Source organism: Canis lupus, unplaced genomic scaffold (assembly GCF_011100685.1).
Source record: "Canis lupus familiaris isolate Mischka breed German Shepherd unplaced genomic scaffold, alternate assembly UU_Cfam_GSD_1.0 chrUn_S1601H1791, whole genome shotgun sequence".
Lineage (NCBI taxonomy): Eukaryota > Metazoa > Chordata > Mammalia > Carnivora > Canidae > Canis > Canis lupus.
The window spans coordinates 44,551-65,371 of NW_023330441.1; the positions used below are offsets into that span (position 1 = coordinate 44,551).

General features: G+C 38.2%; 1 long non-coding RNA gene across 1 annotated transcript in view; it reads left to right on the forward strand.

Annotated features, from left to right (window-relative positions):
* Nucleotides 1-32: 32 nt before the first annotated feature.
* Nucleotides 33-20,821, forward strand: part of LOC119878426 — a 61,152-nt gene continuing 40,363 nt past the window's right edge. The window contains exon 1 of the long non-coding RNA XR_005386863.1: nt 33-462. This is a non-coding gene — a long non-coding RNA (uncharacterized LOC119878426). The remainder of the gene's footprint in view (nt 463-20,821) is intronic.

Sequence of the window (20,821 nt, forward strand, 5' to 3'; positions counted from 1 at the left end):
GCGCGTTCCTTCCGGACTCGGGCGCCCGGGCTTCTCCGCCGCCTCGCGGCTGCCAGGGGCGGGGCGGCCGCCCAGCCGAAGGGCAAGAGCGGGCCCTGGTGGGCGGAACGGAGGGGTGCAGCGGCCCGCACCGGCTCGGCGCTCTTCCTTCCCCCGCCCCCGCCCTCTCCGTCCACCTGGGGGCCTTCCCGCCAAAACCTCTCACCTGTGCCTGCCCAGCGCCCGCAGCTGCGGCCGCGGCGGAGGACCGCCTGAGGCAGCGCGTTGCTCGCGGGCCTTTCTTCGGATCCATAGAGATCCTGTTTCTACATAAATCCCTCCACACGTTGATGTCTGAGGAATCATTCTGACAGCAGCACGGTCGCTCACGGACGTCCTCACGGAATGTCAGCGTCTGAAGACACACAGAGCTCCCGAGCCAGAGCCAGGGACGGACGTCAGAGCCTCAGCTCCTCCTAAAATGTATGCGAATTTTTTGCTTCTTTTGAGACGGTCTCTGGGGAGATGGGAGTGTAGCTTTTGCCAGATGCACAAACGTGTCGGTGACCCTGCAAAGGCACCTAATCCAGTTTCTTTTCAGGTGATAAGTCAAACCCCAAGGAAGGAAGGCCATCGCCAGGGGCGTGCAGGTGACGGTGGAGCTAGGATTGCAGACCACCACACACCAGTCTTCCATGCAGTGGCCCAAGGAAACAGGAACACAGTGATTTTCATATTTTGAAATAGACTACACATGCCTTCAGATCTTGCTTTCTAAATGCCAAGCTCTGCTGAAAGGAACCAGACTTGAGAAATGGATGATTTGAGGGCAGAAAGAGGGAAAGTATGAAATATCCACGAAGCTCTTGTGCCAGAAGACAAGATTTTCAGAGTAATGGAGCACATGTCAAAAGGAAACGAGAGCCAGCTTGAAAGCTACCCCTCCACTTACCAAAACCGGGACAATTTGAGCATCACCAGTGAGTAAGGATCAAAATGGGTTATAACACAATGAATTTCCAAAAAGAATACACAAAGGCATATTTATTCTTAAAACGTTGACTATAAAGGCAGGAGGGGAGAAATAATTCTTGACAACTATTACACTGGAGGAAATGATGAAATTAGGAAGTCATTTTGCAACCATTGTGGTAATAATTGATTCTGATATGGAATAGTCAATAGATTTTAAAATCCTAAAATAGTTATTAAAATCACCGAGACAAGATATTTACATACTCCCAAAGTATCCTCAGATTTCTTATTCATGACAAAGTAGTAACAGTTGAGAAATCGGACAGGCACCACCCTAACCAAATAATCATGTAGCCAGTTATGGGAAAAAATGACATGATGTGCCCTTATGATGTGAGATACAAGGATAGGATACAAGATCCCGTATATATTCTGAATCCATATTCTGAATCTAATCACAATCAGAAAAATTCAGATTGAGAAATGTTCTACTCATCCACTGGCCTATACTCTTAAAAGAAAGGTCATTGTCATGAATGACAAAGAAAAGGCTGAAATCTCTTATAGATTTAAGGGATTAAAGAGACTGTCACTAAAGGCAACATGTAATCCCGAATTCGGAGAAAAGTGCTATGAAGGAATGTTTTCAGGACAATTGTTGAAATTTTAATATAGGTTCTATATTAGATAATAGTTTTATTTAAATGTTTAGCTTCTTGAATTTTGTAATTATTATGAAAAAGTGTACCCTTATTAAGAGACACACTGAAATATTTAGGGATAAAAGCTTTTGATATAGGTAACTTACTCTCAGATGGTTTAGCAAAGATAGATAATGTGGAAAAATGTTACACTGGTAAATCTAGATAAAGAGTATATGGTAGATATTGCATTGATCTTGCAACCTCTGTTTTAATTTTTTAAATGAAAATATCTGTGTATATGTATTCATTAATTTAATATTCTTTGTGTAAAATCAGCTGGTTCTTGGGCTGCCCACCTGCTCACTGTGCTTGTCTTGCACTCTCCCCAAGCAATATCTTATTCTGCTGTGAATTACGTTGTTTGCAAAAGTGAAGAGGGGGAGATTTCTGGATTGAGGAGAGTAGGATGAGGATTTGTCAAACAAGACCAGGAGCCCACATATATATACCTGAACTCAAAGAGTTTTCATATACATTTTGCCAGTTAGATGAATGTGTTTAAGTGCTCTGAGAGTGGAAATTTGGGAATTTGATGAAAAGCTACTTACTCAAGAACCAGAAAATGCTGTTGGAGAGGATGTGGAGAAAGGGGAACCCTGTTGCACTTTTGGTGGGAATGTGAACTGATACAGCCACTCTGGAAAACTGTGTGGAGGTTTCTCAAAGAGTTAAAAATAGGGCTACCTTACGACCCAGCAATTGCACTACTGGGTATTTACCCCAAAGATACAGATGCAGTGAAATGGCAGGACCTGCACCCCAAATGTTTATAGCGGCAATGTCCACAATAGCCAAACTGTGGAGGGAGCCTTGGGGTCCATCAAAAGATGAATGGATAAAGAAGATGTGTTCTATATATACAATGGAATATTACTCAGGCATTAGAAACGACAAATACTCACTCACCATTTGCTTCAATGTGGATGGAACTGGAGGGTATTATGCTGAGTGAAGTAAGTCAATCGGAGAAGGACAAACATTATATGGTTTCACTCATACGGGGAATATAAGAAATAGTGAAAGGGATTATAAGGGAAAATGAATGGGAAAAATTAGAGAGGGTGGCAAAACATGAGAGACTCCTAACTCTGGAAAATGAACAAGGAGTAGTGGAAGGGAAGGCAGGTTGGGGGATGGGGTGACTGGCACTGAGGGGGGGGGCACTTGACGGGATGAGCACTGGGTGTCATACTATATGTTGGCAAATTGAACTTCAATAAAAAAATATATTAAAAAAAACAAGAAAATGCAAATAAAGACCCAACTAAAACTAACACCTCCTCCTTTAAAGTACATATTTCAAACAGAAATCAGACTCTTTTCTATCTGATTATTTTAATCAGATAACCAGGCCAACTACCTCCTTGCACAGTCTGGGAATAAGACTTGATTTGGAGCTGGAAAGAGGAGAAAGAGATGGCAGGGAGTACCAACAGGTTTTTGGCAAACCAGAGATCAGTATGAGGATGCTGAGTGTCTGGAGGTCAGAGAAAGAGAAGCCAGAGATAGAGGAGAAGTAAGTAGGAGGGGTTGTGCCAAAAATAAGCCTTGCCCCTTTGGAAATGCAGCAGGTGCACCACTGAAAATTACTAGTAGGCTGTAAATAGTCCGCATACATTTCTCCAGGGTTCTAAGTATTGCAAGCTTGGACTCTGTGATTCAGCTCTGTTTCCTCAGTCCAAGAGATTTACTTTTCCCTCTGCAATTTTAATCTTGTGTGTCTCTTCTCCTCTCCTTTCCTCCCCCACCCCCCACCAAACACATACCACCACCACACATCAGGAGAAAGAATATAAAAGGAAGAAAGAGAAGGTAAGAGAGGCTTCATTTAATTCCCATCTTCTTCATCTCTAGTTTTAGTATCAATGAGGTAGAGTACTCTGGATACCAGATTTCCTATCTCCTTGACCTCTAATATGCAATATGCCCAGCTAATGTGAGTTCACTATATTTGCCATTCAGTTGATTAAAAAATGATAACATGTCAAAAGCCAAAAGGGTATACATATATAAATAATTAATGTTGGTGAGAAGCTGAGATAAGAATTCTATAACATACTGAACTTAGAAAAAAATGTAGAATGAGGAGAAGAGTTAGCAAAGAGTTAATGAAAGAGTGATTTGAAATATGAGGGGGAAGAACCTTCATGGTTCACATAGTGCTGTACATATTTTGCTGAAGCTGATAGCCCATGAACTTGAAAAAAAGACAAGTACCATGTTTCCTTGATCATGAACAACATCTGCATTTTTTGCTGTATTATCCTTTTAGGACTGAATAAAAGTCAACCTACCAGTAGGCTTAGGACTGAATTTAGATTTAGTTCAAAACAGAAAACTGGTGGAATCTTTATTGCAGGACCTTGCTTAGAAAAAAGAGATTAAAAAGCTAAAATGAATACTTTGCTTTTTATATTTCACAAGACAGAAAGTACATCAGAAAATCCAAATCACTGACCTGTGCCAATTACAAGAGCTTTTCATGGGTATAAAATAGAAGTATTCCCAAAATATGCATCAATCTGTCAGGTTAATGAAAATGTGAGTGCCACTATATTGAAGATACTATTATGGAAATAAAACTAGAGGATTGACATTATTTAAGCAAAACTTTCTTTGGCTCCTTTAAAGGATGGATAACCATGCCCCAGGTTTCAATGTTTCAAGTGTAGTTTTAGCTGCAATGGATCTTCTCTAGTGAAGAACATGTGAGTCTCTCTAAACTTTGAAATTAATTTCAAAATTTTTGTATCTTCTCCCAGATGACAGATTTTCTTAGGATCCTAAATTTGAAAGGGATCTCAGAGAGTATCATAGGAGTCCATCTTCCCATCTGATACAGAAATCTCTAGACACTTGACAGATGGCATCAAGCCGTGGTTTCCTGCTTCATGCTTCATGCTTCATTACACGTCTCACATGTAATCTATGTGAAACAGTTCATTTCAGTAAAAAATACACACTCATATTGTATTCAAAGCTGCTTTTTCAGACTTCTGTCCAGTTTTAGTTCTTTTTCTCTGGTGCAAGACATTATAAACAGACACATACCTATTGTAATTTTTTTTCTATTGTCAAGGCAAAACATTCTCAACTTCACAGTCTAGCTAATTATGTTTCTAGCTCTCTCCCCTTTCTTCTTGTGCTTCTCTGGACTCTGGTTTTTCAATGTCTCTTCAAATATTGTTCCCCAAACTGAACACAGTAGCCCAGGTGTAGTCTAAGCAATGCAGAACACTGGCCCATCTGTCCTTTGATCTAGACCTCTACTCATACTCTGTCAGCCAAAGTTTGTGCTGGTTTTGGCAGCTATAGCCCAGGGTTAAGATTAAGGCCAACTAAAATTTCTGGGTCTTTAGAAATAACAATTATTATTACCATTTTCCTGGGCAGTTGATTTTTTATAAATATAAATGGAAATTCTGATAGTTAAAATGTCATCTTACTGATTTTGCTCATTGTTCGAGGTAATAGAACCATTTTGATTCTTTACTCGGCCATGTATCAAATTACCTAATCTTTGTTCTTGGAGCCATAGGCTAGTTCTATCAGCATGCCTTCTATATCTTTATTGTACCAGAACAGTGATATAAAGAATAATTACCACAGTGTATGGCTTATGACGGGTAGGGTTAACTGGTAAACAGGGCAAATCCTGGGCCAGAGTTTTAGAGCTTGTCACTTGATGTCTTCCAGTTTGATGTCCAACAATTTATTGGTCAAAAGCCATTGGAGTTGGGTTTTCATACAACCATGAGTTCCAGGAAGATATTTTTTTTAAGATTTATTTATTTATTTTAGAGACAAGAGATAATGCCAGCAGGGGGAAGGGCAAGGAGAGGGGAAACAATCTCAGGCAGACTTCAACTGAGTGTGGAGACTGACACAGGGCTCAATTCCACAACCTTGAGATCATGACCCGAGCTGAAATCAAGAGTTGGACACTCAACTGCCTGAGCCACCTAGGTGCCCCCAGGAAGATTCTATGTCTGTACTATTGGGATAAGATTCTTGTTTTGCTTTGTTTTGTTTTATAATTAGATTTTGTTTGTTTTTTAAAGATTTTATTCATTTGTTTGAGAGAGAGATAGCAACAGAGATCATGGGCAGAGAGGAGAGAGAGAAGCCAGCTCCCATGGAGCAGGACCCTGGGATCATGACCTGAGTCAAAGGCAGACACCCAACCAACTGAGCCACCCAGGCACCACTGGGATAAGATTCTAAAGAGGGTCCTCAGTATTCTAATATCAACATTTCAAAGTACAAGCTACTCAATTCTCAGTTCCTTTCCATTTAGCTCATTATTTCCTATTATTGGAGTATTTTACTAATCTCCCCTAATCTCAATAGGGTGTTTGTGAACTTCTTTAAGAATCGTATCTTAGTCATTTTTGAAATTCTTGAACTTTTAAGCAGAACTCCACAAATGCAGTTTACTTTGACATTTATTGCATTCATGTGCTAGGCACCATAGATGACACTGAGGATGCAAACGTGAAAAAGCTAGTCTCTGCTCTTGGGGATCTTATGCTTTTGAGTGGGAGCTCTAAAATCTGAGTTCTTGAATGTGAATCGTGGATCTACTACTTCTTAGCTGGTGACCTTGGGAAAATTGGGTAGCCTTTCTCTGCTTTAGTTTGTTATCTGTTAAATAGTGCTAAGAGCAGGGCCTACTTCAGAAGATTATTGTGAGGAGGGTAGACACATAAACAAATACTTGTAATTTAATGTGGTGAGAGCCAAGAGAAGAGGTTTGCACAGGGAGCTTAAAGGAGAAGCATTTAGCTTAATTTAAGGGTTTGCAGGAAGGCTTCCAAAAGATGAAACTTGAATTGTGAAGGCGTAGTAAGACTTGCCCAGGTGGGAAAAGCTTGGATGAGCATCTGAAGAAGAAGCATCATGAATGATGGTCCTGAAGGTATGAAGAGGCATGATGCGCTCAGATAACTGCCATCAATTATGGACTTTGAGACTCAGTGATGAAAGAGTTCACAGACAAAATGGAAAGATAGGAGACCCAGTCACGGAGGGCTCTCTCTTCTCCTTTTAGCCAGACTGCTGCTTTTCAACCCCTTCAAAGAAATTCTGAAGCTGCAACTGGTAGGAAGCTGCTGGAGCAATGGATTCCAACTGTGGCAGTGATGAAATGTAAGGGATGAGGAAGACAGAGATGTTGAAGATTGCTACCAGGCTTTTGACAGGAGTAACAGGTGCAACCAATTACTGAGAGCTTACCATGTACCATTTACTCTGCTGGACACTAAACATACAAAGGTGGATGAAAATCTGAACCCAGTCCTCAAAGAACATACAATCTATTTCATTCAGACACTTAGTTCTTATTTCTCTAATATATATGAAGATATTGTGAAGACAAATAATTTGCCAATATCAACATATATTATGACTGGGTGCTGGCACAGAGTGAGTTGTGCTAGGAGCTATGTGTTCTTATTGCTGTTTATAAGCTCTGGATACATAATTCTGGAGCTCAGTGGAGAGAACTAGGTAGAAAATTTAGAGATTGATTATACCGTTAGGTGAAGTCAAGGATGCAGAGGGTATCATGCAATGGGAATACCAAGCATTGAGGAGAAGACATTGCAGCCACCTGTTACTCACAGCTCAGGGGATACACCCACAGATTCATGAGGGGCCTGGTTTTGAGTTTTCACCATTATGACTCATCTCTTAAGGGAATAAACATTACAAGTAAGTAGTCATTCTTTTCTCATCTGAAGTCTTAGAAAATATGTTATATTGTAAAAACTGGAACCTTATTAGCTAATTTACCAGTAGACTTGTTCTTTCTGGTTTTGTAGGTGTATTTTGGGAGCCACAACTGTGTACACTTGTTTTTTAATATAATTATCCAATTTTGGTGACTATTAATTTTGACCTAATTTTACCAGATTCATTTAGATGGTTTAAATGTTTGAACTTAAATTTCTTGTTTGTAACTACAAAAATTATTTTTAAATTTACATATATGGGATCCCTGGGTGGCGCAGCTGTTTGGCGCCTGCCTTTGGCCCAGGGCGCAATCCTGGAGACCCGGGATCGAATCCCACGTCGGGCTCCCGGTGCATGGAGCCTGCTCCTCCCTCTGCCTGTGTCTCTGCCTCTCTCTCTCTCTGTGTGTGTGACTATCGTAAATAAATAAAATTAAAAAAAAAAAAAAAATTTACATATATTTTTAGTCTCCAAAACTGGGGATTAAAATTTATTTGCTTAGTTCACTAGTCTAAAGATAAAAATACAGAGGCACCTGGGTGACTCAGTCAGTTAAGCATCTGTCTTCGGTTCAGGTCATGATCCCAGAGTCCTGGGATCTGGTCCTGCTTTAGGATCTCTGCTTAGTGGGGAGTCTGCTTCTCCCTGTCCCTCTGGCCCTCCCTTCAGCTTGTGCTGTCTCGCTCTTCCTCTCACACATTCTTTCAAATAAATAAAATCTTAAAAAAAAATTTTTAATATAAAATACAAAAACAAGTCACCCACCTACCTCTCCCCTTAAACCCCTTCCTTCCAAATAAAAGAGTGAAGGAAAAAACAGAATCAGCACTCACAGGAATGGGAAAATAAGAGAAGCATCCCCTCCCTACCAAGGAGAGGCAGAAGAATTTCAAAAAGGAAGTAATACTCTCAATCATGAAAAAGATTTCAAGCAAGGTAAAGATGGAAAGAATTCATCGAATGGGAAGTGTGACAAAAAAGGAGTATAGACAGTTTTATTTTTTTTCAAGAAATTTGTCTGTGAAAGAATGAAGGTAGATGGGACATAGAGTCAAGAGAAGCTGTCTTTTTTTTTTTTTTTAAATTGGTAGAGACTTAATTTTTTGGAAAGAGTCAGAGGAGAGATTGAAGTAGAGGTGATGAGAGCAAAGGACAAAGAAATCTAGAACACAAAGGACTCTTTGGTGAGGAGGTGAGATGCTTCCTTTACTCAAGTGTAGGTTGGAAAGGAAGCAAGGCTGCTTTGTCTGCAGGTAAGTGGGTATTTTACAATGCAGAATCTTTACCATTGGCATCAGTACCCTTTGTGCAGTAGGAAGCAGACCATCCACAGAGTGTGAGAGTAGAGGAATGGAAGCTTTAGATGAGTTGTGGAGGTGTGAAAAATCTGCAATGAGAATGAGGGAGGAAGTTGCCTAGGACACATAGCAAACTTGCTGGGCAACAGGAAGTTCCAAGATAGTTCAAGTGAGGGGGGAAAACCATGAATTGGTAGGAATACCAATCCACATGCTCATGGGACTTTTCCGGCAATGTCTGGTATCCTGGATGTCAGATGGATACAGGGCTGGAGTTTGCTGAGTGTTAAAGGGGGAAGGGAGTTGAGAATTAGGCAAGAAAAATCCACTGAAAACAAGCACCATGCAGTCTGGAGAGAGAAATACAGGAGGATAAGAAGGGACAGGGAGATGGATGAGAAAGTGGAGGACTTAAGAATTTGTGAAGTATAAATGAGATGAGAGTGAGGGCAGGGAAGATCCTGAGAAAGAGTCATGTCTGTGCTGGTATATTTGAGTTAGATATTATTTTAGGTGGTGGTAAGATCCAGGGAAGATCCTCAAGAATGGGTGATTAAAGTGAAGAGGAGTGGTCTACCTCTATCCCCACTATATTCCAAGTTACTTGATACAATGCCTGGAACATAATAAGCGTTGGATATTTATTTGCTCAAAAAAAAAATTCAGGGATCCCTGGGTGGCGCAGCGGTTTAGCGCCTGCCTTTGGCCCAGGGCGCGATCCTGGAGACCCAGGATCAAATCCCACGTCAGGCTCCCAGTGCATGGAGCCTGCTTCTCCCTCTGCCTGTGTCTCTGCCTCTCTCTCTCTCACTGTGTGCCTATCATAAATAAATAAAAATTAAAAAAAAAAAACAAAACAAAAAACAAAACAAAAAAAAAATTCAAATGCTTTCTTTCCTGCTTCTCAGTAGTTATACCAATTTCCCTCTTCTCCATATATTTCACTGGTTAATTTCAATTACAGTAAATGCTCTAAAAGAAAAGTACTGCCTGCTATAAGATTGTGTAACATGAGGTCCTGATCTGGTCTGGGGGTGTAGAGGTCAAGAAGTTTCCCTAGGGAAATGGCATTTAGGAGTAAGCCAGGGCATGAGATGTAGGGAGAACTTTACCAGCGAAAGTGAAAAGATTTGTATCTTGAGGTGGGAAGAAGCTGAAAATATCACGACTGAAGAGTTACAAAGGATATTAGAAGGATAGGCTGATGGTGTAGGTTAGGACCACATTACATGATATTCTATATATCAAATCATGAAGTAGATTTTGATCCATTAGACTTGAGAAGATACAAGTTGACTTATACAATAATTGTTGTTAGCTTATAAGCATTAATTGGAATTATTATATGGATATGTGATTCTACACAGTTGAAATTTGAAAGCTAAAAAAATCACATTTGCCTAAAATGTCTCCTCCAGCAGCCTGCTACTTCCCTTCTGTAAAGCCTTATTCCTTTGGATTAAACAAAGCAAATGCAATAGCCTTCAGAAAAATCACAATTTAAATGCACTTTGCTTACATGGAGAAAAAGTCTCTAGGCCTTTCTCTCTGCTATTCTAATTTTCCCCATTAGTTTCATGATGGGGTTAATAAGGTATCTCCATAGGGCAAAGATAAGCATCAATTAGTGGAATGTGAAGAAGGCAAGGAATAGCATAGAGACCTTGATGATAGGGATAAGACGTTCAGTTAGGTAAGCATTGTAATGGAGATTTTGAATGCAGCCAAGCTCCCAAAGGATACTCGTTTCATAATTTGCCTAGTATAAATCTATGTAAAGCTCTAAATTAGCCAAGATAGAAATTACCAGGGGATGGATGCTGGCCCCAAGATCAATCTTGGAAGAATTGTAGAGGAAAATCAAACTAGGAAATGAAATGAAATGAAATTTCAAATGAAACTAGGAAATGATGGGGGTGGGGGGACAGGAAAAATGTCCAGGAACAGGGAAGCATGGGGTGCGTGTGTGCGTGCACACACATATCTGTGTGTATAACTGAAACCTGGGGCAGGACACTTTTAATGGCGGATAGTTGGAAGAAAGGCAGGCAGGGGCTAGCCTTCCCTACCAACCCTCCCCTTCCTCCAACCCTACCCCTTCCTGTCCTAAGAGGAAATTACCCTTAAAAGGAAAAAGACCCCATCTTGTTATACTACACCACCCTGAAAGGAGCGCTCCACCCTTTGCCACATAAACAACTACCTGATAGGTAGATGAGCATGTGTACAAAAACCTGATTGGGTGACAGGACATGGAGGGTTAATAAGATTAAAACAGCCCTACAACAATCTCATAAAAAACCCCTAGATTTAGAAACTCCCAGGACAACCCTCTGGAGTGCACTCTGGCTTGGGGAGCTTTGTACTATCACCCAATTAACTTTGCTTTGCTGCCTACCACTCTTTGCCTGGTCTCTCTCTTCATTCTTTGAAGTGATGTGACCAAGAAACACAGGCACTGAAGGAAAAGAAATGCTGCAAGGCTTTGTGGAATTAGCAACAGAGGCTCAGACTACTGGTTTCAGTGGCCTCATAACCAGAAGCCAGAGTGTGAAAAGCTGGTGGGGATGACTGCCCTTGAGCATTTATGGAACAAGCCACCACAACTCCCTCTAGCCCCGAGGGCTGGTGAATTATAATCGAAGAGTACCTCCTCTTAAGACTGCTTCTCCTTCAGGGGTGGAGGGTGGAGTGGGTCTGAAAATAGGGCCCTGACTTCAAGAGTTGCTTGATGACATGATACCCAGCCAGAGCAATTAATGATGGTACTCTGGTGCTCTCACCCTAGGGTTATCCCTTCTCCCCTCCTTAAACTCACTGGAGGTTGACATAGACTGGGATTTACCCTTTGGTCTTTTCCCACACCAAATGCTCAGAATAGCTGATACCATCAGAGAAATATATGCTCACAGGCCAAAGTAATGACACATTAGGAGCACAACTACTTCAAAAGAAAACAACAGCCTGAATCAAAGATGACACTAGAAGTAAATATATTAAATCCAAGGTTTAACAAATATAAAATATCCATAATAAATAGTTGGGAAGAAAAGCACTGAAGTCAAGAGGAATTACCAGGCATGAAAAATATGTGAGAGCAAAAATCATGTAACAGTTGAGATAGAATGGACATGGCTGAAAAACAAATGAGCAAGCTGGAAGATCAGATTAAGGAGCTCTTCCAGAAGGAAGCAGGGAAGAAGAAAAAGAATACATAAAACAAAAGTTAAAGACTGAATTTCAGATAAAGACTGAATTGCAATGAAAACTTCAATTTATAGATAAGTAGAGTGTCAAGACATTGTCGGGTGCAGGGGTGCAAGAGCACTGGGCTCTGGGGGTACCAAAAAGACCAAATTTGGTCATTCTCCACTGACAAAACCCAATGGTGGTAAAACAAGAAAGGAATTTATTTCAGTGAGGCCAACACTGGGAAGACAGTGGACTAGTGTCACAAAGAATGAAAGTGCTGAAAATACTTCTAAGTTTACACAAGGAAAATGTGGGACAAAGGTTGGTGGGTATATGCAGGTGGGGAGCAAGAATCAGGTGGATCATTGTCTTGGGGTCAGTCATGGATGGGGTCTTGCTGGCTCAGGGCAGTCCTTACTGCTTGAGGAGCAGTTTCAGTTTCTATGGGGTATGCTCTGCCTGTAGTGTCTTTTGCCTAAATTAAGAGATAAGTGGGAAAGAATTTACTGAGTCGGAAAGTTTGAGGTCAAAATGGAGGTAGCTGAAGTCTTCTTTTAAGAAGAGAAAAATAAAAGTGGAGAAGAAATATTTGAAGTAATGAGAACAAATTTCCCAGAATTCAAGTTGTAGAACCTCATATGCAGCACCAAACAAGAGTGATAAGGAGAAACCTTTAGTAAAATTATAGTAAAATAAAAAATCTTACAGGCAAAGATAAAATTCTAAGAGTTTCTAGAGAGAGAAAACAGGTCAGTTCTAATGGAAAAGGATCTTAAGCTTTATATGAGCAACGGAAAGACGATGGTAATATTTTTATTTTTAGATTTTATTTTAAAGATTTTATTTATTTATTTGAGAGACAGCACCAGTGGCAAGGAGGGCCAGGGGGAGAGGGAGAAGCAGATTCCCAGCTGAGCAGGGAGCCCTACCCAGGGCTCAATCTGGGATCATGACTCTGGGATCATGACTTGAGCCGAAGGCAGACTCTTAACTGACTGAGCCATCCTGACAGTGACTGAGCACTCTGACAATGATAATATTTTTAAAGTATTGAAAAGATAAAAGAGCTTTGAGTCTAAATTTATATCCAGTCAAATTATCATTTGTTTTGGCATAATAAAAATATTTTCAGGCATATAAAGCCTCAAACGGTTAAACAAGGACCCATATTGAAAACACTATCAGAAAAGAGACTCAGAAGGAAGCAAATTTAAGAGATGTAGCTAGAGGTGTAGGAAGTAAAGATAATCAAATACTTGAATAAAATTTGGTGTTTCTTTCAAAAATTAGCAAAGACCAAGGAAAATAAAATGAGAAAATTTGTAATAACCTAGACTTAAATTCTACACAATAAGAGGTGCTATCTTTAAGTTAAACATTTTAAATATAAAATAAATAAAATGATAAATTTATAGGAAGTAGAAGGGAGGAGAAAGGAGGAGATGAGAAAAATAGCCAAAATCAATGAAATAGAAAACAAAAATATAATACAGAAGATCAACAGAATCAAAAGTTGGTTTTTTTGAAGAAACTAATAAAATAAGACAATCCTGTGGCAAGGATGATCAAGGAAAAAAAAGTAATTAAAAAACTAGTATTCTCCTTCTTTTAGTCACAACTTTAAAATTTCAAGAATCTGAAGCATAAATGAAACTGAGAGCAAAAGTGTCCATTTTGTTGTTCATAATATCTCCACACTACATAAACACATTTGAAGTAGATGGACAGATTCATAGAAAAATGTAATCTACTGATAGAATTAAGAAGAAATAGAAGTCCTTAGTAGTGCTACACTATCTGTTAAAGACATTAAAGCAATATAAAAATCATCTGAGACCAGTGGTTTTGTAGGCAAGTTCTACTAAACTTTTACAAAACATACCAAACTTATTACAAAGTGTAATAGAGAATAGAAAAAGAGGGGTATTCCCTAACTCACTTATGAGGCCATAAGTAAGTGGCCATAAGGCCATAATTTTTTAAAAAATTTAAATTCAATTAGCCAACATATGGCACATCACTAGTTTCAGATGTAGAGTTCATTAATTCATCAGTTGCATATAACACCCAATGCTTATCTCATCACATGAGGCCATGCAATCTTGATCCCCAATCCCCAGGTAAGACAAGGATAGTCTGAGAAAGAAAAATTACAGATTATTTCTTTGGGATCTCAGTGTAGAAATCCTAAATAAAAATATTTGCAAAGTTAGTCCTACAGAGTATACAAAGTAAGATACGCCATGTAGAGTTGTCTGAAGTATGCAAATAGATTTACAGAAAATCTGTAAGTGTAATTCATAACATTAACAGCTTTGAGGGCAAAAATAATACAATCATTTAAAAAGATATAGAGAGAGGCACCTGGGTGTCTCGGTTGTGTCTACCTTTGGCTCAGATCATGATCTCAGGGTCCTGGGATCAAGCTCCGCATCAGGCGCTATGCTCAGTGGGGAGTCTGCTTCTTCCCCTCTCTCTGTCCCTCCCTCTTCTCATGCTCTCTCTCAAATGAATAAAATCTTTTAAAAAAAAGATACGGATAAATATTTCATAGAAATTTAGTATGACGGGCACTGAGGTGGGCACTTGGGATGAGCACTGGGTGTTATTCTATATGTTGGCAAATTGAACACCAATAAAAAATAAATTTATAAAAAAATAACTGAAAAAGTATACCCTCCCTAAAGCAGGAAATAAAATGTCACCATGCAACTTTTTTTAAAAAGAAATTTAGTATAAATTCATGATAAAAATTCTTACCAAGTCAAGAATTTGCTTAATCTGATGAAAGAGAATTACACCATGGCAAACATACTTAATGGTGAACAACAGTAGCATTCAATTTAAAATCAGGAATGAGACAAGGGTGCCCTGTATCATCACTTCTGTTTGATCTTGTATCGACAGTTTTTGTTGGTATGGTAAGGCAAGAAAAAGAAGGTAGAGGAATAAGAATTGGAAGGAGGAAATAGAACAGTCATTATTTGCTGGTGGCATGATTGCTTCAGAGAAAATCAAGGACTCCTGGGGCAAGTAGAAATAACAGGAGAATTTAGCAAAGTTAGCTAATTCCTGCGTGCCAAAATAATCACAAAATTTAACAAAAGACACCACCTCTGACATATTTTTAAATGTCAGATAAAAGTTTTAAAAAGATGTGCAGGATTTCTATGAAGAAAGTGTAAAACTATTGAGATTTACTAGACAAAGAAGTTCTAAATAAATGAAGTGAAATTCTAGGGTATTTATTTCTTTAAGGGAAAAATCTTTAGGATTGTAAATATTTCAATTCTCATATTGGTTTATAGGCTTACTACAATCCCAGCAAAAATTTCAATAGGATTTTAATGGAACTTGATCTCTTATTCTAAAATTTATATGGAAGAGTCAAGGCCCAAGAAGTCCAAACATTTCTAAAGAACAAGAATAGGGAGGAAAGATTTTCTTTACTAGGTAACAGGATTTACTTTGAAGCTACAGTATAAACATAGTATGGTATTTGTTCAAAAGTAGAAAAATAAACCTTTGGGCAGATGAAAAACTCAGAGCCATACATTTATGGAACTTTAATATATGATAGATGTATTGTGGCAGATCAATAGGGAATAGAAGGACTATCTTATAAATGGATTTGTAAAAAATGGTTATCTATATAAAACAGATACTGATCCCTACTTCATACCATTTGTGAAAAAAGAACTCTAGATAAATTAAAGACTTGAATATTAAAAGTAAAATTTTACAAATTCTATTAGAAGATATAGGTAAATATCTTTCTGGTTTTGGAGTGAGAAGCATTTATTAAAGATACATTTTAAAAGATCAATAAATCTGGGGATCCCTGGGTGGCACAGCAGTTTAGTGCCTGCCTTTGGCCCAGGGCGCGATCCTAGAGTCCCGGGATCAAATCCCACGTCGGGCTCCCAGTGCATGGAGCCTGCTTCTCCCTCTGCCTGTGTCTCTGCCTCTCTCTCTCTCTCTCTCTCTCTCTCTCTCTCTTTCTGTGTGTGACTATCATAAATAAATAAAAATTTTAAAAAAGATCAATAAATCTGGCTATATTAAAATTAAGATTTGAACATCAAAAAGAATCTTACAGAAAGAGAGGGTACCAATAGGAAGAAAGCTTTTACAACCTAATAGGCCAACAAAAGATTAATAGGAAGAATAAAGATTTCTTAAAATTAATAAGGAAAAGACTAGCCCATAGAATATGGGCAAGAAATACAGACATTTCGGAGTAAAAACACATATGACCAATAAAATCATTATGAGATGGTCAACTTCACTGATTGGGAAAGGCAAATTAAAACCACAATGAGATACCAATTTAGACCCATTCAGTGGGCAAAATTAAGGAGTATGACAGTGCCAATTATTACAGCAAATATGAATTGACAGGGTATCTTATATAAACTCTTGAAAGTGTAAATGAGTATGGCCACTTTGGGAAGTCTGTTATTATCTAAACATTGAATGTTTCTATATGCCGTAACTCAGCAATTCTTCTTCTAAGTATACACATAAGAGAAACTCCATGTACCATAGGTGATGTTAACAAAAACATTCCCAGGAGCACTGGAAACATTTAGTGAGATAAATACTTGAAACAACCCAAATATTTATTGATAGGAAATGGATAAATAAACGTGGCAACTTCACACAATGTCATATTATGTAACCAAACAAATAGCTATAAACAAAAACATGAATAGTCTGAGTGATACAGTTTTTTAAAAAAGGAAGTTCCCAAAGATCTTAGAGTTTAATTCCCTTTTAATCATGTTAAAACAAAAGAAAATGGAATGATCTTTAGAAATACAAATGTGTGATAGAGCTGTAATTTAAAAAATAAGTTATAATAATAACCTCAAAATTCAAGGAAGGGGCAGTAGAAGAATAGATTGGGGAGAAACCCAGAGGTGGGTGTAAATGATTGTTAATGTTCTAATTCTTATATTGGGTGGCTGGTTTACATTTATATCATTAATAACAAACAAATACACAAAAAACTACATAGCACATCTAAACAAAAGAGGGCCATGCTGAGGCCAATAATCAGAGTGTCATGAATCAAAGATAATTCAATTCTCTGCACTTGAATGGAAAGGAAAATATGATACCAACTCCTCTGCTATGTTTTATTATTAGGTTATAATTAACCCACACACCAATTCTAGTTTTGGTTTCTACTACAATCTTCCTTTTACAAATGGACCAAATCTTAGCGAGTTAACACAATCTGCTCAAGGCCACCAAGCGAGCAAGTGGTGGATTCAGATTTTGAAGAGTCATCTGTTTGACTCTAGGGCCTCGTCCCCAACTGCTGATGGTATTAGGCTCCCTGTCACCAAAACCGGTTTACTCACTACGATATCAACCAAGAGGAGTTGTTCTGCTTGAAGAGAACAATCTCTAAATATGTGAGGGTAAAAGGTCACCCAACAAGTATTTTGCCACATCAAGTTGAAGATTTTGCACATCTGTGTCATGATGGAAAAACGGTGTTAAAATGAAGTCACATACCATGTCATTAAGTAAAACGAATTGGAATGCGGAAGAGCTCAAGTAAGAAATGCACTGTTGGATTCATTCCTCTGGTATCTATAACATTACTTCTTCATATGCCATTCAAGAATGCAAAGATAAGAAGTGTTTACAAAACGTTTTTAGTGGCTCTAAGTTTGCTTTATGTCTAATTTATGCTACTTTGTGACCTCATTCTTCTGGTTTATTTCCTTCAAGAATACCAAATGTGATGCTCATGCCCCCTCTACTGGTCAGTCACATTTTGTTGTAAGTATCTTCCTAAGTAGACCTCCATCCAAGACTATCAAAAGATTAGATAATTTTTCTACTTTCCTGAATTTTTTTTTTTTTGCTTTTGAGGGCAGAGTTGATAGTGAGAAATATTATATAAATATATATACACACATTATATACATTTAAAAAATTTATATATATATATATATATATAATTTTATTTTATTTTTATTTAAAAAGACAGAATGTCACCAAGAACCTGTTTGTGGGCAGGTGCCACGTAACTTGTATAGATACTTTTGGGGAAGAATATCGGAGGTGTGGGGATCAGCTTGAGAGGCAGGCTCTGCAGACTTTGCTTTACAGCTAAAAGAATCTATTAGTTTTCTTCAACTCATCAAATTAAATCTATTAGTTCCTATAATAGATGTCTGTCCTTTTGGGTGTATCTCTACCCCGTATCCCCTGAAGTTGGTGTTCTCTCCTCTTTCCTGTGTTTATAGGTCAAATTGATTTGTCAGAGTAAAATGAAGGCCTCTGAGGGCAGGAATCACATTTAATTTTCTGTCAGACGCAGCCTCCAACTCCTAAATAGTGCATACCACATGGTAAATAACAATTATGCTACTTAGCTACCCGGTCTCAAATTGCCACGTAACAGCAGAAAAAATCCCATTCAGTACCCCAAGGAAATCCAAATCAAAAGGATGAAAGAAGAGGCTGTCCACTCCTCAGAAGACTAAATACAGTGATTTTACTGTTGTGCCCATAATCACTGTTTAATCAGAAACATTTCAGGTATGTTTTTCCCAAGATGCTGAAGTTCAGTAGTCAAGTTCAAAAAACATCTATTAAAAAAACTTCCTTTTTCTCTACCCCTGAACCTTCAAATCCTTGATCTCTTATTCTAAAATTTATATGGAAGAGTCAAGGCCCAAGAAGTCCAAACATTTCTAAAGAACAAGAATAGGGAGGAAAGATTTTCTTTACTAGGTAACAGGATTTACTTTGAAGCTACAGTATAAACATAGTATGGTATTTGTTCAAAAGTGTCTAAATCCTTAGACACTTAAGAGGGCAAAACAATATGGCTCTTTTATTCTTTTCAACTAATGTACCATTTTATCACAAAATCCTAATACAAATATAGAAGCAACTCTGAGTATCAAGAAGCTGGACATGAGGCAGCAAGCTTTCGTGAGCAGGAAGCTAGGAGTCCTGGGTTCTGGTCTTGGCCCACCAACTGTAGCTAAGTAGTCACTGGAGAGTTACTTCCATTTACTTTGTGCCTCAGTTTCCTCACTTGTAAAGTAGTAATAATCCTAACTTCTCTATATGCTAACTTCACTGGGTAGGTAGGTTAGGTATGGGAAAGCACTTTGTCAATAATTTTTTTGTTTGTAGGTCCTCTTCTCACTCTGCATTCTCTCTGGAGCAGAGTAGAGAGGGACATGTCACATGCACTCTTTCTTACTCCATCATGCATCCAGACACTGGGCATTTCTGACTGACCTCACACTCACAAATTACTAAAGAGCATAGGACCCCTCTCCCACGTGGGCATCCTGCATTGACATAGCATGGCCATAAGCCTAGACACCCACTTGGCTAAGAACTACTGTTTGGGCAGACATTTGAATGATGGAAGTACTTGTAGTACTTTAAGCGTAAAGACAAGTTAATCAAGTCTTAAAATCTTCCCTTTAAACAAGAATGAAGAGACTTTTCTGTATCCAATTATTGTCCTCTGATAGTACTGATAATACATTTGTTTTACTTCTTTCATGCTCACAAATTCAGGGTGGTTTTACAACTGTTGCACATGGGGGCTGAGCAATGTTTTGCAATGTTAAGTAATTCATACCCCTCTTAAACTGTGTATATCAAGGTCTAATTAAAACATTAATGAAGCATGATACCAATTCACTAATTTTTCACATTGGCAACTACAAGGACAATATATTTTAATGAGGAATGGTCTTCTTTTTATAAGCCATTTAATAACATTAAATTTTCAAAAATTAAATTTAAAAAGTTTAAACTGTTGACATTATCTTTCTTATTATCTGCTATTTTAGTATCTATATTCTTTCCTTTTAATTTCAATGGATGCTTTGTGAATACTTTAGAAGAGACATAAGTTGTTTGACAATATATGAAAAATCTACATTTTAAAGTTTTACATTTAGTTTTCATTTTTGATAAAAATATGGTAACATTTTACAAAGTTTGAATACGTATTTATTTCATTGTTGGTAAAATAAAAATTGTATGAAAATCTTCATTTTCACTACTTAGTGATTTTGTTAAAATAACAGCAAATATAGTAGATACTCTATAAATATTAAAGATAAAATGCAAATTTAATAAAAAAATTTTAAAGATTTTATTTATTTATTCATGAGAGACACAGAGAGAGAGAGAGAGAGAGAGAGAGAGAGGCAGAGACACAGGCAGAGGGAGAAGCAGGCTCCATGCAGGGAGCCCAACGTGGGACTTGATTCTGGGTGTCCAGGATCATACCCTGGGCTGAAGGCGGCGCTAAACCGCTGAGCCACCCAGGCTGCTCAAATTTAATAAATATTAAGCTATCTTGAAGAGTATGAATCTTACTCCAGAACAGAAAAATCTATTGTAGAAGTAGTTTCTCAAGTGGGGTTTCTTAAGGGGGGATAGAAGATGTGCCATGATGGGGCAGGGGTTGGGGAGTGAACTTCTCAAAGTCTTTGTTAAACATATTACATCTTCTGGAATACAAATTTTCTCCTTTAAGCTTTATTTATAAAAAACAGAGTAGGTATGAGATTTAAACAAATATTTAAGATAAACAAGACTTTAGAGAAGTGTTTATTTCCTAAGGAGAATGTTGGACCACTTTCCCAGGGCTGTGCATTTACACATTTGGGTGCCTGTGTGTGTGTGTAGCTGGCACTCTTTTCTCTCAGGACTTCACTGGAAAAGTTTAAGAGGCACTAAGAGAAATAATAAACATCTGACTTAGACAAGTTTTTAATAGGCCCAGGGAGGGCTTGACAGAACCCTTTAAAAATCCTTCGTTTGAAGAGGAGTGAAACATTATACCATGTGGCACTTGGTTATTTTTGTATGTGGCACTAATGAGACTCATTCATTAATTCTGTTCCTGAGCAGACTGGTTAATTGAACTCTTCAGTTTTA